Source organism: Corvus hawaiiensis, chromosome 5 (genome assembly GCF_020740725.1).
Source record: "Corvus hawaiiensis isolate bCorHaw1 chromosome 5, bCorHaw1.pri.cur, whole genome shotgun sequence".
NCBI classification, from domain to species: Eukaryota; Metazoa; Chordata; class Aves; order Passeriformes; family Corvidae; genus Corvus; species Corvus hawaiiensis.
Window position 1 is genome coordinate 68,243,549 of NC_063217.1, and position 15,814 is coordinate 68,259,362.

Sequence of the window (15,814 nt, forward strand, 5' to 3'; positions counted from 1 at the left end):
CCCTGCACTTACAGAGATGTTTACGAAACTGTCATGATAAACAGTATGACTAAAAGAGGCAAAATTCCAGGCTTTCAGGGATTTGCAAGGCCAGCTTTAGCAAAAAACAGGGCATTCCCTGTGACAAGCGTCAGAGTGGAGATAAAACACTATATCCTAATGAGAAATGTGAGTGTTTTAGTCAGCTTTACTGACATCTGGTAGAAAACATTCTAGAATAGCTGTTAAAACATCCTTGTTCCAAGTACATAGGTTAGGAATGAAGAAATAAAAAGTCTGTTCAACAGTTGGAGGGAATGAAAGTTTTGCAATTCTGTGTTTCACTTATTCAATTAATAGTGTAATGTGATTTATCTTTTATAGCAGATATACAGCCACCCATTTAATCTAACACGGGCTTGGAATGCACTTTATAATTGTATAATTTATCAACACTTAGCTATTTGAATAATAAAGCCAACTGATTGGTTTTAGTAGAACATCGATTATATGTCACTGACAATATCTCAGTTTTGAGAAATGTTGCCTTCTATTCAAAAGCATTAGCATGTCTTTGATTTTATGATCATTTCTTTGGCAAGATCAATGAACCTGGGAAAGCCTACGAAATATTGGTACTGAAAGAAAGTCCACCTTGGATCATTTTGCAAGACTTAATCATCAATGCAAACGAGGCAACCTTCTTCACCAGAGTAACATGTATTTCATACATGGTAGTGCATGGGCAGCCACCTTCACAAAAGGGTTTTCAGAATGATTTCTGTTAGTATTTCAGCTGATGCTAAGTATCTCTGTTTACTGTTGTCACAAAATTCTGTGGAATATCATGCAACATGCCTCAAAAGTAAGAACAAGAGCTTTGGCTGATGTGATTCCAACTGAAAACTAGAGATGGAGATGTCAGACTTCCTCACATGATCCTTTACATCACAGAGGAGCCAAAAACCAGCAAGGTACTTCACCTTTTGTTTTGTTTTATGCATTATGTTTACTGAAGAATCTTTTTTTTATCATTCAGTCATATGACCTGAGTGTCAGGGATCCCAAAACCTGCATGATTTTAATTTTCAGAGTAGCAGCTTGCATTAGCAGGATTTAGGGGATATTCTCTAAGATTTATACCAGAGTACCAGAGACTTCTCTCGCTGTTACCTACCACTGTTTTGGGACTGTAGTAGTGAAATTATGCAATGAACAGGAAGGAATTTTCCAGCCAAACTGAATTCCAAACTAATTACAACCACCTGCTACATGGGAACTTTGCTCATGTACTAAGAGAGGTGAAAAAATGTGCTGTCTTTTTGAATGCAATCAGCAATAATGGGATTTTACTTGCTTCTTGCTTCTACTAATAAATTGACAAAAGCAAGTTTTTGGGGATTTCTTTTCTGAGGGAAAAAGAAAACTAACACTGCTCACATAAGAGAGAAAAATCCTTAAGAAAATCAATGCAATAAATTAGATTAATGCCAATGAAGTAAAGACTTTGCAGCAGAAAAGGAATAAAGAAAGAAAAAGAAAAAAAGGATAAGAGTACAAACTAGTAGCATAAAACTTTTAAAAAATAATTACTGATACAATGGGGCACAAGCACACAGGGCTTATTTAAATCACTTATCAAGCTTTTTATTTTAAGTATCAAATACTGAGGGCCAAGCTTTTTCAGTCAGGCACTGGATGTCCATTCCAGTATTTAGCTGCTACCTTATTTCACCCCAAAGCGGTTAAAAGCATGTAGACATCTGTGTTGCAGTGCAGATAGGGGAAATCTTGGCAGATTTCCAGAATAACTAGAAACAAAAAATTCAGACAAAGAAACATGAACACTGCAACTATTCCTTTTTGGTCTTCCTTCTTACTGTATATTGGGCTATACAACAAAACAGGTTATTATTACATGAAATCAGAAAGTGCATGTGTGTTAAACAAACCATACCCCTTTTGGGTTCAGTGAACAGGCTGCATGCACCAGATTTTGTCAGCTGCCGGTCAGACAGCCAAGTTGTACCAAACAAATCCATCTCGGTTTGCAAGGTAATGCGCCTGCCATTTACTCAGTGGGAGGCCTCTCTGCACAACTGAAACTGTTTCCTAAGCCCACAGTGATAAGTGACCCTGAAAAAAGCTCTACGAAAAGATGATCCAAATATCAGCTGAAGCTAAGACATTTCAAGAAACCCCCAGGGCATCAAATTAAGCAACATATTTGGAATTTCAAGACTTGTTTTCACTGTGATGCCCTGTAGAACAGTAGCGATCTCACAACAAAACCATGAAAGTGCTGATATATCTGAAAGGTGTATATGCTGACATTATGCCCTTGTGCATCTATTTTTTCCTCTCCTTTTCCACTGTAATGTGTGAGTTCAAAATGAACGATTGCACTAACCAAAGAGCAAGTGCATAAAGCAGATGCACATTAAAATGTCCTTATTTTATTATATTTGAAGAGTAAAAAAATTTTCAACAAAGAACGCAAGAAAGAGCCCATTAAGAACACTGGTTTATCAAGACCAAAGAAGCCACCAAAGAGCCCGTTTAGGAATAGCACACGTTCTCAGACAGTCTCTGTGATACATTTCCCTCTGTATTTTCCCGGTATCCACAGCTGCTTGGATTTGGGATGTTACGGGGTTTGCATACACCTGTTGACCTTAGTATCTGCTGACCATGAATTTGCAAAATCCCTTTTGAACCTCTTCATTAATCTGCTTTGAAGTTTGTTGACTATAAATATGTGTCTCTCAGAATAATCTGATATATATTCCTTTAAAAATGATATTTAATTCTACAATTGAAGATCAAGCTGTGTTTATGGAACTTTTTTATGGCTAGTGAGAAATGAAGTATTACCCCACCCATGTATTAAGAAATTCCAAGCCAGAAAAGAAGGGTGACATCATAATCTTTGGGAAATAAATTTTAAAATGTAAATGGCCATTCCTTTCCAGGTTCTTCTGGTTTAATTTTGGGGTTTTTTTCATATTAATTTTAATACATTGATTCAGATTTTACTCCAGTCACTTTGTACCAAAAATGGGTAAGTCTGTGTTTGATTTTTAATGAGGAGAAAGTTGCTAGCTATTTTTCATGGAGGGCTGTGACTAATTTTATATTATAGCCTTGGCTAATAGATAATTAAGTGTTTCACTCAAATTAGCTATAACGCAGCTAGAGGCAAAGTGGGAGGAAGCAAAAACTTGGATTTGCCATAAATTTTGTACTACCAGCTTCTGAACACCTCTGTGAAGCAGCTGATAGGAAATGCTACACTGGATAAGCATAACCTATGTTTGCATTTTGTTAATAGCAGTCTCAGAAGCTTAATTAAAAAAAATAAGAGAAGCTCAGTAAAAAAACAACAGGCAGAGGAGGGGGATCTTCCACAGAAGTAATTGAAGCTGTGCAGATTTCAAAACAAATTTCCTGGATCAGGTACTTCCTCAGGCTTTACACTCTCATCCATTACTCTTACTACTTAAATGTAATCCCCTCCCAGAGCAGCAGTGTAACCTGTGCCTTGCCTTAGTCCATCTCTTGAAATCAGCAGAATTACTGACACCTGCTTACGTACATTCTGCTGCAGAAACTGTTCCCTTTCACCAAGCACCTGCCTTTGCAGGATTTTGTTTGGTGTCCCCAGGTAAACTAACACCACGAGATATTAGTAATCCATAAGAGCAATTCTTAAGCCACCTAAACCAAGAGATGGGTTCTTGTGTAATGTGCTTAACACAGTCCCCTGGGTACAAAGAACAATGAGAAGACACCAGACTAGCACAACATGGCACTCAATGGCATCAACTCTTGTAATACACCAAAGTCCCCATTTGCATAAAGTTATTAATATTTGAAGTATTTCTTATTCAACTACCACTTTTAAAAGAGCATCACCCATATATCATCATGATAGCTTTACTGTAGTGGTCTCAAAACTTTATGATGATGCATTAGAGCAGACAACCAAGAAAGAACCATCTACATTTTTCTCCTATTTATCCGATAAATAGAAGCTTCTTATCAGAGCTGAAGGACATACCATCCCTTTTGTCTCATGTCTGCTATTTGGATCAAGGATACTGCAAGTTTGTTTTTATATTATATTGACATGAGCATGAGGAGTTCAGCTGAATTTGGAAAGTTACTCAGAGGCAAATATATAATTTCATATTTATGCAGCAGATTATATATATTGTGCTTATTTATTATGCATTTTCTGCCACAGCCTAGTAGCTTCTTCACTAATTCTTTACTGGTCTTCTGCAACTCATAATTCTTTTCTTAAAACGTCTAAAGACAAAATATGATTAGTTTCTAGCAAATACAATAGATATTTAAAAATTAAATAGGGAATCAATACATCAAAAAATACACAAAAAGAACACAAGAAAAATGGAGGCTAATCCTCATCAAGTGTACACATATCTAATTGGGAGAGATACACATAAAGAATGTGAAAGCAGTCCTTCACTCAGTTTTGGTAACCTGGTAATTTCTGCCTTCCCAAGAAGGTAGCAATACCCAGATAGGTGGAAGCCTTTCCTCCAGAATACGTGTTGCTCTAGGTACAGAATTTGCAAAACCTCAGGGTTTTAAGGTTAGTATATTATGGAAATAGGTGTAAAGTTTCTATGTGGTCAAGGTGAGAATCATGTCTATATTTAACCACCAAAATGTTCTCCGAATCCCTTCATTTGCAGTCAGCAGTCCAGTGAGGAGGAACCCAACGTGCAAACGCCTCTTTGTCAACTCTTTTCATATATATCTCTGTTCTACCTTATGATGTTTTGGATATTTGTGGAGTCAGAAATTTTCTATCAGAAATATCTCAAAACCTACGGCAATGCCATTATTCATTGGATGCAACATTAATGCTACAGGGGATTAAGTGTTTATCTTTGAATTGCACATTATAAAAGACAGAATGAGAAATCTCAGCTGTCTACTGTATGTGTCCAGCTTTGGTATTGTGACCACTTACTCCCACTGATCCCAGAGGGTGTAGACTGAAGGGTGTTTAATCAGGAAACACAGTTTGCTGGCAAGCCCACTGAAGTCACCAGAGGGTGAGTTGTGACCATGGTCATACTTTCTACTTAGAAATAATTATAACACAAAATGAAACATACAAGATTCTGTTAATGAGTCTATGATTCGATAATGTAAGAGCAACACTAAAGAATGAATTTCCATTGTTCATGTAGTGATGAGTCCAATAAAAACTCTGACTGTTCCTGATGGGCAAAATGAGATAATATTCCCATCAGTGTTTAATTAAAAGTTTATTGAACTTATTGCTGAGATTTCTTGATGAGCTTAATATAACTATATTTCATGGTTTTAATTTTTTAAGTTAAAAAAATCTTAAATGTATTTCTAAAATATTGCAGTAGCTGTTGGCAAGCCACTACAGTGTTTGGAGGTAACACAAGCACACAAATATTCCTGTTTGAATTTAATTCATCTTATTCTACGCAAAAAAGAACCTAGCTGCTAAAACACCCCTTTTAATAAAAAATCCTTCCAGAGAGAAGAGGTGAGCACCTCTCCACATCCCCTCCTCAGGAAGCTGCAAAGAGCAATGAGGTTGTCTTCAGTGAGGACAAACATATTGTCCTAAATCACTCCTCACAGGACATTTCTTCCAGCCCTTTCACCAGCTTTGTTTCCCTCTTCTAGGTACATTCAAGCGCCTCAATGTACTTATTCTACTTTAAAGTATATTTTATTTATCATTCTCTTCAGTCTTCCCATTTTGCTTGATTGTACCCCAAAACCCACTGAACTAGTGAGATGAGAAAAAAAATCAACTGCACAAATGTAAAATTAAAAACATCAGATTAGTCTGCCCTTTGCAGTTGGAAAATAAATGGATTATGAGTGAGCAATAAACTGCTTCTGCAGGAAATTATGAGACATCTCAGTAGGAACATTACAGGGAATATATTTCTGCAACTCGGGATTTTTAATCCTACTTACATGACTATGCTTGAGCTGGGTAGGGCATTTCAGGAAAAAATAAGGAAGAAGACACAAACAAGCATCTTCAGGAATACAGTAAAACATAAAAAAGCTGTTTGGTTTTTACTCACATATGAATAAGCACAGAAATAATTGGTCTAGAGAAACATATCATCAAAGGAGCACCCACAAAAATTTTCCACCATTGAAAGCCTCTTATAAAAACTGTAATTTAAGTGTTCTCCATGGCCCCTGAAGAAAAAGAAAAATCCATTATATGTACAATTTAAAAATTCTTGGTATGATATTAAGAATATACTCAGACTATTACAGAGTTAGGCAGTGCAGCAAGCCATCCTTATTTAAAGGTATGGAGAGCAGAGGGACACATAGGTGGTAGGGAAAGGGTTACATTTAAAAATTAGATTATGTTTAATACTTTTGCAGAGTGGGATGCACAACTCTTACTGCTATATATTTCAGTGATTTGCATGACTGCAACAAAAGTAAAAAAAAATATTGTGCAAAAAATTACCACAATTCTGGATTTGATTTCAATTTTTGAAGTAGCACACTGCACATAAAGTGTGTTCTTCATTTTCCAACTGTTAGAGGAGGAAAAATGATAATATTTAATGTCTCTGAAGCTGACCAAATTCTTTTGAAATTGATTTTATTTTTTCTTACATTTCTCTGTTTTTATTAGCACCTTAAAAATGCCTCTGAAACATGACCAGTGTATTACCTATATTTATTTTAATACAGCTCTTAAAAATTCCTTTAATGAATGTTTTTGTAACCTATCTGCACACATGGACAAAATATCTTACTTCTCCTTGACTAAAGTATTAAACTCCCATTAGTAATAATAACAACATTTAAAAAGCTTTCTGTTACGTTTTACAAGAACTCTAGGTGCTATGTTATAAATACTCAGTTCAAGATTAGTTCAGACTGAAAAGCCACATAATGTTCAGGTTCTGAACATTCAGATATAATAAACAGAGAACGGATCACAAGTAATTTAAGGGGAATTGCCTGAAATCAGACCCTAGCTTCGTTAAAGATTACTGGCACAGCAATCCAAATATAAATGGCATTGACTCACATACTCAGCTGGGCATGAAGAAACACACTCAGTGAATGTAGCGGGTTCAGTTTGTAACTGGGCGGAAGCACCAATTTAGTGTAGTGGTTTGGTCCAAAATACTCATTACTGTTTACCTTCTGTGAGATAAGAATTAGGAGAAATGCAAAGCAGGCACCAAACTTGAAAGAATATAAAGACGTTTATTAATACACCTAAAATAAGGAAAAAGAAAAGAGGAAAAGAAAATCATACCACACCTTCAGAACACTTCTCCTCCCCCCCCCCCACCTTTCTCCCGTCTCCCACTGACAATGTAAAAAGACAGCCCTTGAGATGTTCAGTCTGTTTACCACTTCCATAATAACCTTGTTCAGTCCATTTAGGAAGAGGAGTCTCTCTTGTCCATGCTATGAAAACAGTATCACAACGAGACAGCCGCCTGGGTTGGTTCTCTGCTCGCATGTGAGTCCCTTCCCACGACTTGCAGCTTTTCCCACAACTGCTTTTGAGGGTCCACTCTTGAATTACTGGGGTACAATTTTAAGGTTGAGCTGTTCAGAAACAAAAGTTCTCTTCACCCATCTCTGGGAGCATTTCATCTCTAAGAACAGAGGCCCTCCTCCTTCCCTGAGAGCAAAGGGTCTTCATCATCTTCATCGTTAGGACTATCTCTGGGAGCATCTCTAGGAACAGAGGTCTTCTCCTTTCCATGTGGAGTGAGTCCTCATCGCTTCCATCACTCCCTGTTCAAACTTCTCATGAAATTACAGCTGTGTCAACATCTGCCTATCTCAGCGCAGGTGCTTTTGCTCACAAGTACAAGTTGAACGCTCCACCCCCCATGCCTGCATGAAATTACGACGAGTACTCTGATATATCATAGCTTCACAAGAGAATTTAAGCTTTAAGCATCTCCTCTTTCTTCTCCCTCAGGTTTTCAGCTCTTCACAGCACTAAAAGGGTTAATCTCACCCAGGCCTTGCAGCTGGAATTTCGCTTATCGCTGTTGCTCACATGATCTTTTTGCCGGACAGCAGGGCAGCTTCAGCTGAATCTTGGCCGCACTGGAGAGGGGGAGCCGGGCCGCTCCGGCTGCCCACAGCAGGGATGGGGGGGGAGGGGGGGGGGGGGTCCACGGGTGGAACAGGGCCCATCGGCTCCAGGATGGCCGTGGCCCGGCCTGGCCTGGCCCAAGCAGGGCCTGGGCCGGGCCCACCGGCCCCCACACGGGGCCCGCAGCCACCTGTCCCAGCGCCAGAAACGAGAGAGAGCTTGGGGGGGAGTTTGTCTATTCTTAAGTGTGTATCACAGAGGCGGTCACAACTTTAAGTGGCTTAAAGAATTGTCCATATTCAAACTGGCCAGCTGCTAGGTTCTATCAGGTCACAGAGGAAGCTGTAAGCACCTCTTTGCAAGAATATCACTTCCGGGACTATGCTTTGCTAACCCATGACAGTGAAAAACAACCAAAAGTGCTTTCTCTATTGTTTTCTGCTACACCATTGAAATATCAGCTGCAATAAAATGCAACAGTTCTAAGAAAGGATAACACAGAATCTTGGAGGGGCTCAGTTTGGAAGGGACCTAGTCCACCCCACACTGCTCAAATCAGGGCCAACTCAAGCAGGCTTGCTCAAGATTATGTCCGGGGACATTCTGAATCTTCAAGGAAGGAAACTCCACAGCCAGTCTGGGAATGTTGCTTCAGTGTTTGACTGCCCTCACAGGAATTTTTTTTTTCTCAGTTTAAGTGGTTCTTATATTTCAGTTTGTGGATTTCGCCCCTTTTTGTCCTTTCGCTGGATACCACTCCTCTAATTCCACACTTTCAGCACTTGTTAGGAGAATTAAGGAGATGTGATTTCACATGCACAATCATTTATTTACAGCATGAGTTAGAGTTGAGTATATTAACCTAGAAAATTATCTTTACCATATTTATATATCTGAGTCAAAAACTCACATGATATACATAGATAACACTGCTACGCTGAGGTGAGCAAACAGTATCACTGTTCCCATTAACAATGAATACATAATTGACAAATTAATGGCGTGAATTTCAATCATAAACAACCAGAGAATTTGATTAGACTCCTCATATATATTACTTTCTAGTTAATGTTACCATAATTAAAGCAGTTGCATCTACTGAGCTTTAATAATTTCTCTGAGATTTATAAACATGGGTAAAAAACACTGCAGCTAGAATTTTTAATTCCATATGTAGCTGAAGTGAATCCATATCACAATACCAGGATTTGTATTATTTCACAGACATTTCAGAACTATCAACTTTCCTTGATGAAAGAACTTTAAGATTGGTATTTGGCTAACGCATGAAAATGCCATTTGTATTCTAGACATGGACTTCAACCAGAAACACAAAAAGAGCTGTCTCTAGATCCCAGCTGGGACAATCAAGAACCACTAGCAACCTGTGGAGATTTCAATTATTGAAGCAATTGACAGGTTAGTTGAATCCTAATTATTTCTGAAGCTAGAATAAATATCTGTAGCTTAAAGTGAAATAGCTACTATTTTAAAAAATAAAAAAAATAATAGAATTAGGAAATTGTTCAGTTTTGTCCAGAAATCATTCATAATGAATAGGGTAACATCACACTGGTGACTTGTCGTTAGTGGGGTTCCACAGAGCTTCATTTTAGGCTCTTTGCTCTTCAGCATCTGCATAAATGACTTGGACTGAAAGGGATACTGAGCAAGTTCGCAGAAGACACAAAATTGGGAGGAGCTGTTAAATCCCTCAAAGTCAGAGCTTGACCAATTAGGCAACTGGACAAACACCAACCAAATGACGTTCAACAAGGAAAAGTGCCATATTCTACACCTGGGATGGGGCAACCCTGGATGTACATAGACTGGGGAATGAGAGGCTGGAGAGCAGCACTGCGAAAAAGGACCTGGGCATCCTGGTCAATGGCAAGTTGAACATGAGTCAGCAGTGCCCTGGCAGCCAGGAGGGCCAACCCTGTCCTGGGGGGCATCAGGCACAGCATCGCCAGCTGGGCAAGGGAGGGGATTGTCCTGCTCTGCTCTGCACTGGGGCGGCCTCACCTTGAATATTGTGTGCAGTTTTGGGTGCCACAGTATACGAAAGACATTAAGTGTCCAAAGGAGGGCAAGGAAGATTGTGAAGGGCCTTGAGGGCAAGTGGTCTGAGGAGTGCCTGATGCCATTTGGTTTGTTCAGAAGAGGAGACTGAGGAGGGAACCTCATCGCAGTCTCCAATTTCCTCGTGAAGGGAGGAGGATGGGCAGACAGTGATCTCTCCTCTATGGTGATAGTGACAGCACCAGAGTGAAAGGCCTGAAATTGTGTCAGGGAAGGTTTAAGTTAGATATTGGAAAAGATTCTTCACTCAGAGGGTGTTTGGGCACCGGAACAGGCTTCCCAGGTTCATGGCACCATGTTTGCCAGAGTTCAAGAAGCATTTGGACAATGCTCTTGTGCACATGGATGTCATTCTTAGGGATGGTCCTGTGCTGTGACCACTTCCCTAGGGAGTCTGTTCCAGTGCCCAACCATCCTCTGGGTGAAGAACCTTTTCCTGATACCCAACCTAAACATCCCCTGACTCAGCTTCATGCTGTTTCCTTGAGTCCTGTCACTGGTCATGAGGATGTTGAAATCCACAATGAGATCTCCCCTCAGTCTCCCCTTCTCCAGGCTGAACAGACCAAGTGACCTCATCCACCCCTCATATGGCTTCCCCTCAAGGCCCTTCACCATTCTCGTGGCCTCCTTTGGATGCTCTCTAATAACTTAATGTCTTTTTAATATTGTGCTGCCCAAACTACACACTACTCAAGGTGAGGCTGCACCAGTGCAGGGTAGAGCGGGAAAGTCAGAGGCAAATAAAACTTGATTGAGTCATATACCCAAAGGAATACATTACATGTAAGACCTTGAAAATAAAAACTAGAAGTCTGACCACGACAAAAAGCACAGAAGTTTTTCTTACTTCTGAAGAATAATGCACTTCTATATCTATCACAAACCACCTGACTGATGTACTTATTTCACTAACCAATGCTCTTGATATTGCTACTGCATTCATCCCTAAACCTCAGGTTTTTTCACCTTCCAGCTCAAAATTTTCTGCTCTCATCGAGCTAAAATAAAGAGGTAAATCCAAGAATTGCTCCCAGACAGAAGCTGCCAGGAAAAGAAATCTGGCTGACCTTTACCTCCCCTGGGCAGCCCCTCACCTGCATCTGAAACACTGGGGCTACATGCTTTCCTTCCGATGGTAAAGAACTGTCATTCTCTTCCAGCAGTCCACTGTTGAAATTTGGATTCCTACTCAAAAAATTGAATACATCCAAAGGTTGCTCCCAGAAAAAAGATGCCAGGGCAGACTCTTGTAGGAAGGAAAGCACATAGTCCCAGTGTTTCAGGTGCAGGTGAGAGGCTTACGTGTGATTTCATAAGAAACATGCTTGCAGCTATGAAATACACAAGACTGAAGAAGCAGTTCAACTCTTTTACAAAGTCATGAGAGTTCCTTCAAGCCTTTTTTAGTTGGGCCACCTCTCATTAAAAGTTTGTGTCCTTTCAAAGGTTACTGATACACGTGGGCCATGGAAGAATTGCTTACTTTCCTAAGAGCAGCAGCATGCTGAATCACCCCAGAGGACAGGAGATTCTTTGCCACTCCAGCTGAAGCGCTCCACTTATGCAAGGCAGACACAAAAATAGATGGCACAAGGAGCCTTTTCCACACCCAACAGCAGTTACTGTGACAAAAGAAAAACAGTAGTGTTAAGTAGACTAAAGTAAATGACTTTTCCTTCTGTTTTGGATAATCCCAAGCATACAAGAACAGACAAGCTCTTAAGGTGCTTCAGGTTCTACTTTAAATAACTGTGTTTTGAGTTTGTGAGTGATACAGGTCAATGCCTTAATAATATACCTGACAAATAGAAGTACAATCTCAGCAAATTCATAAGAACATAATTATAGCTGTGCCATGAGGAGAAATAGAGAAAAATATGAACGAATTCAAGCCAAGTATTCATCTTGTTTGCAATTCTCTTTTCAATTTTCCAAATCACCAGATTAAAGTACCACAAAAAGGAATTAGTGATGAGAGAAAGCTTGTTAGATCATATTGTATTTGTCCTTGGCAGTATAAAATTGCTCTCTACAGCAGGTATCTCAGTGCTTAGTTCTGAACAACCAAAAAGAAAGATGTTACTGATCTACAGTGAAAGAAAAATACTTTTATTGAAAAGAGTTGTGATTTATACTTCATCTAACATTTCCTTTGCTCAGTTTAATCCTATCTTCCACATCTTCTCCAACCTTCCAAAATATTTATGTCTTGCTTTTGACTGCCATTTATCTGAAGTAAATAGTTTTCATCTTACCATCTTACCAGATGAAAGAATTGAATAATTAAACATGTAGATTTTTTGGGGGGTGTCTTTTATTTTTTAGGCACAGACAGATCTGTAATAAGTATAATGCAAATGCAGTTTTTTTCTATTATCTTAACATTTTAACAGGGGAAAACCTATTAATTTGGAATTAATACCCACCAATATCTGTGAGAAATATAATTTCTTAAATGCATTTGACTTTTTTTGTGATCACACCACAGTGGTAATTCACAGTCATCTTCATTCAACCCTTTATTTTTCTAAGGCACTGATTACATTCAGTCAAGCCCACAGAATGTTAGCTGATCTTCCTTCAAGTTATTATTTTTTCCATTAAAAACCACTTTTTAGGCTTGCATAATACTAAGAGCAGACCACCAAGCATGCAGTTACTCAAACCTCATTGACTCTTTCATAGAGTTTAAAAGGTTAGTAACGTGAGCTGTATTTTTACAACTTGAAGTTGTTAGATTTTTTAAAGTAGCTTTTATTCTACAATTAAAATATAGATCTTGTTACGAACACAAAGTAAGGTTGGCAAATTTTTATAATGACCACATAAATCATATGCATAATCACATTATATTTTTATAACTAGCATATAATTACTTTTTTACATAAATTTCCACTGGTTGCAAACCTTTTACTGAAATAGTACTTGAATTTTAACTATCCAATAAAACACACAGATTTTATTACTCATCCCATTTTTACCCTATAGAAGCTTGGCTCAAGGAAAAGATGTTATTTCCTCAAAGCAGAAATATTTTCCCCATGAGCACTATTTTTAAGACGGGGCAATATTAACCTGCTTTTAAAACGAACCACTAGCCTGTGACTATCCTTATGGTGAAGGGTTTTCCCTTCTCTGTCCTCAAAATGAAGGTTAGCTGCGATGAGCTTTTGGCAATGCTTGAATTACTAAGTCTCCCTCAGAAGCTGGGTGAAGCATTTTAACCCCAGTCCTCCAGAAGGATATGTCTAAATCCCTTACAAGGATTTTGCCTCCCAACTGCATGTCCAAGTCACAGACAGTAACAGAATTTTATATTGAGTGTGTCTTTCATCTGTCCTTCATTAAAGAACTTTGTCTTGGTCTTAAACACCAATTAAGAAGTTTTTTTCCTGTAATATTTTTGAGTATAAGTGGAATGAGAGACTTGTAATAGCATGCTATTGAAACTAAGAATACACAGTAGTTTGAATGCTATTTGAAAAAAAAGTCCTTCAAATTATAGAAATATCAGTAATATTGATGAATCGCCTAAATTTTATAGTCAAATAAACTAACTATAGAAGATGAATAGCAGTTCTTGAAGCATCAGTGCCGCCAACAATACTTGCAGTTATTTTTCTTACCGAGAGCTTCTGCCTCCCAATTTTCCATGCAGTTAGTCTAAAAGAAACGTTTGGGAAGTAAGAGAATTCTAAGAGCTCTGTAGAACAGAGGTCATACATTATGGGCTCAGATCCTTTGAACAGCTGAATTCTACTGGAAATAATTGTGCCAGTATATACACAAGTGTATTCTCAGTCTGGCCCACTTCTCCCGTGTCCTGGGTGTTCTACACCATAAAGTACCTTTTGTTGTACCACACAACATTGTCTGTCATTTTATGTCCATAGAACTTGGCATACGTATATTGAACTCTACTTCATGTCTCCTGCCTATAACCAAGCTGCTTCTGACAAATCTGACCTCTGGGCAGTTTTAACTATCATCCAAATGATAGAGAAAGAAAATAAAAAGAGTCTATTACAAAAAAAGGGAACCTTTTTTCTTCCCTCTTCAAATATGGAAACACCATTCTATGCAGCCATGACAACAATAGACATCGCTTTGCCAGCATTCTCTCATTACCTGGGAAAAGACAAAAAATATCACATCATGGACTATGGGACGCCTTTTATCCTGAGAAAGAGTAATCTAATTCAGCTGGGACTAGTTACACAGCTCCTGTTTTAGTGAAAATCTCGTATCAGTGCACTCAGCTAGGGAACCCTCGAAAACAGATACAACTGTCATCAGCAATCTGCCAATAATATGATCACTCTGACAATTTTTACTACAGTGCTCTTATATTTGGAGGCTTTACTAAAGCATCAGCTCTAGGAGTTAGATGTTTCATGAGGCTCTCACCTTTTATTTTCAAGCTAAGTTTTCAGATCTCACAATTCACAGACTAAAAACCAGAAGAGCCTAATGTGATCATTTGTACCTCTTGCATATCATTATAGGATTTCCCTTAATTTGTTTGAACTTGAAGCTAAAATTTCTGTGATAGAAATTCCATCACTGCATAATTTCAGGCACAAGTGTGAGAAGATTGAGTTCATCTGCCCAATTAAGAAATGAGAAAAATAAATATGAACATGTAATTTTGAAAAACAGAGTGTTTTTTAATCTTACTTATAATTTTATTTTTGGAAGTGGACATTGTTAGGTAGATTTTATTCATAATTTGTTAAGGCTGCCAAAGTTTTGGGTGAGAACAGTATGCCAGTAAAGCTTTTAAGAAACATATTCAAAAGTTAGCCCTGTGCATTAGTTCTTTTCACTAAAATATAGGTAAGAGGCATATAAAAGATAAAGATTTTTTTGAAGTCTCAAACTTTTGTCACCTTTCTGCTTTTATGGATTATCCCATTGGCTGCTCCGGTATTACAAAGTGAGTATTTGATTACTAGCAAAATTATTTCTACTGACAGAAAATAGAAGAAATTTCAGACTGATGAATTTTATGTTCCTCATTCAAATCTAACAGGTTACGATAATGAAGAAATATTTTCTACACAGATATGTGGTAAAAGATTAAAAGTAACTGACAAATATTCACTAAGTGAAGATTTTGTAAACAATTTTTGCAGCTTACATTACAGGTTAAAGGAACCTGTAATGTTAAAAGGATGTTAAAAGGGAAGCAAAACTTGAAAGTAATTAAATTCTTGATTTGAGTTTATGTAAAGTCAGGAAAACATAATTGAAGCATTTGGGTTTTTCTCCATATTTGTTCAATGTCACGACTATGCCAGAGCCTTACTTAACAATTCCCAAACTGATCCAAGGATCTAGAATACTGAACACTTTCTTGATAACTTTCGATTTCTTCTTATATAGGTTCCAATCTCTTCTTTGGTCTGGACTATTTTATATAAGGCTAGAAGTGTTCTTAGACTTGCAACCCATGGAGCTTCCTGACTAACTGCATAGTTCCCTATGACGGCAGCAGATTAGATTCTATAATGGCTTTTTTTCTCCAACAATCTGATCTTATTAGTGCAGACAGGAGTATTGGGATAATGAAGGTCCTATTATTTTCAATGGTTACTGAAGAAGAAATTGTTTTTCCAGTTTGCA

General features: G+C 38.1%; 1 long non-coding RNA gene across 1 annotated transcript in view; it reads left to right on the forward strand.

Annotated features, from left to right (window-relative positions):
* The window catches only part of LOC125326340, a 92,071-nt gene that overhangs the window by 23,885 nt on the left and 52,372 nt on the right, over positions 1-15,814 (forward strand). The window contains exon 2 of the long non-coding RNA XR_007203768.1: positions 9,415-9,523. This is a non-coding gene — a long non-coding RNA (uncharacterized LOC125326340). The remainder of the gene's footprint in view (positions 1-9,414; positions 9,524-15,814) is intronic.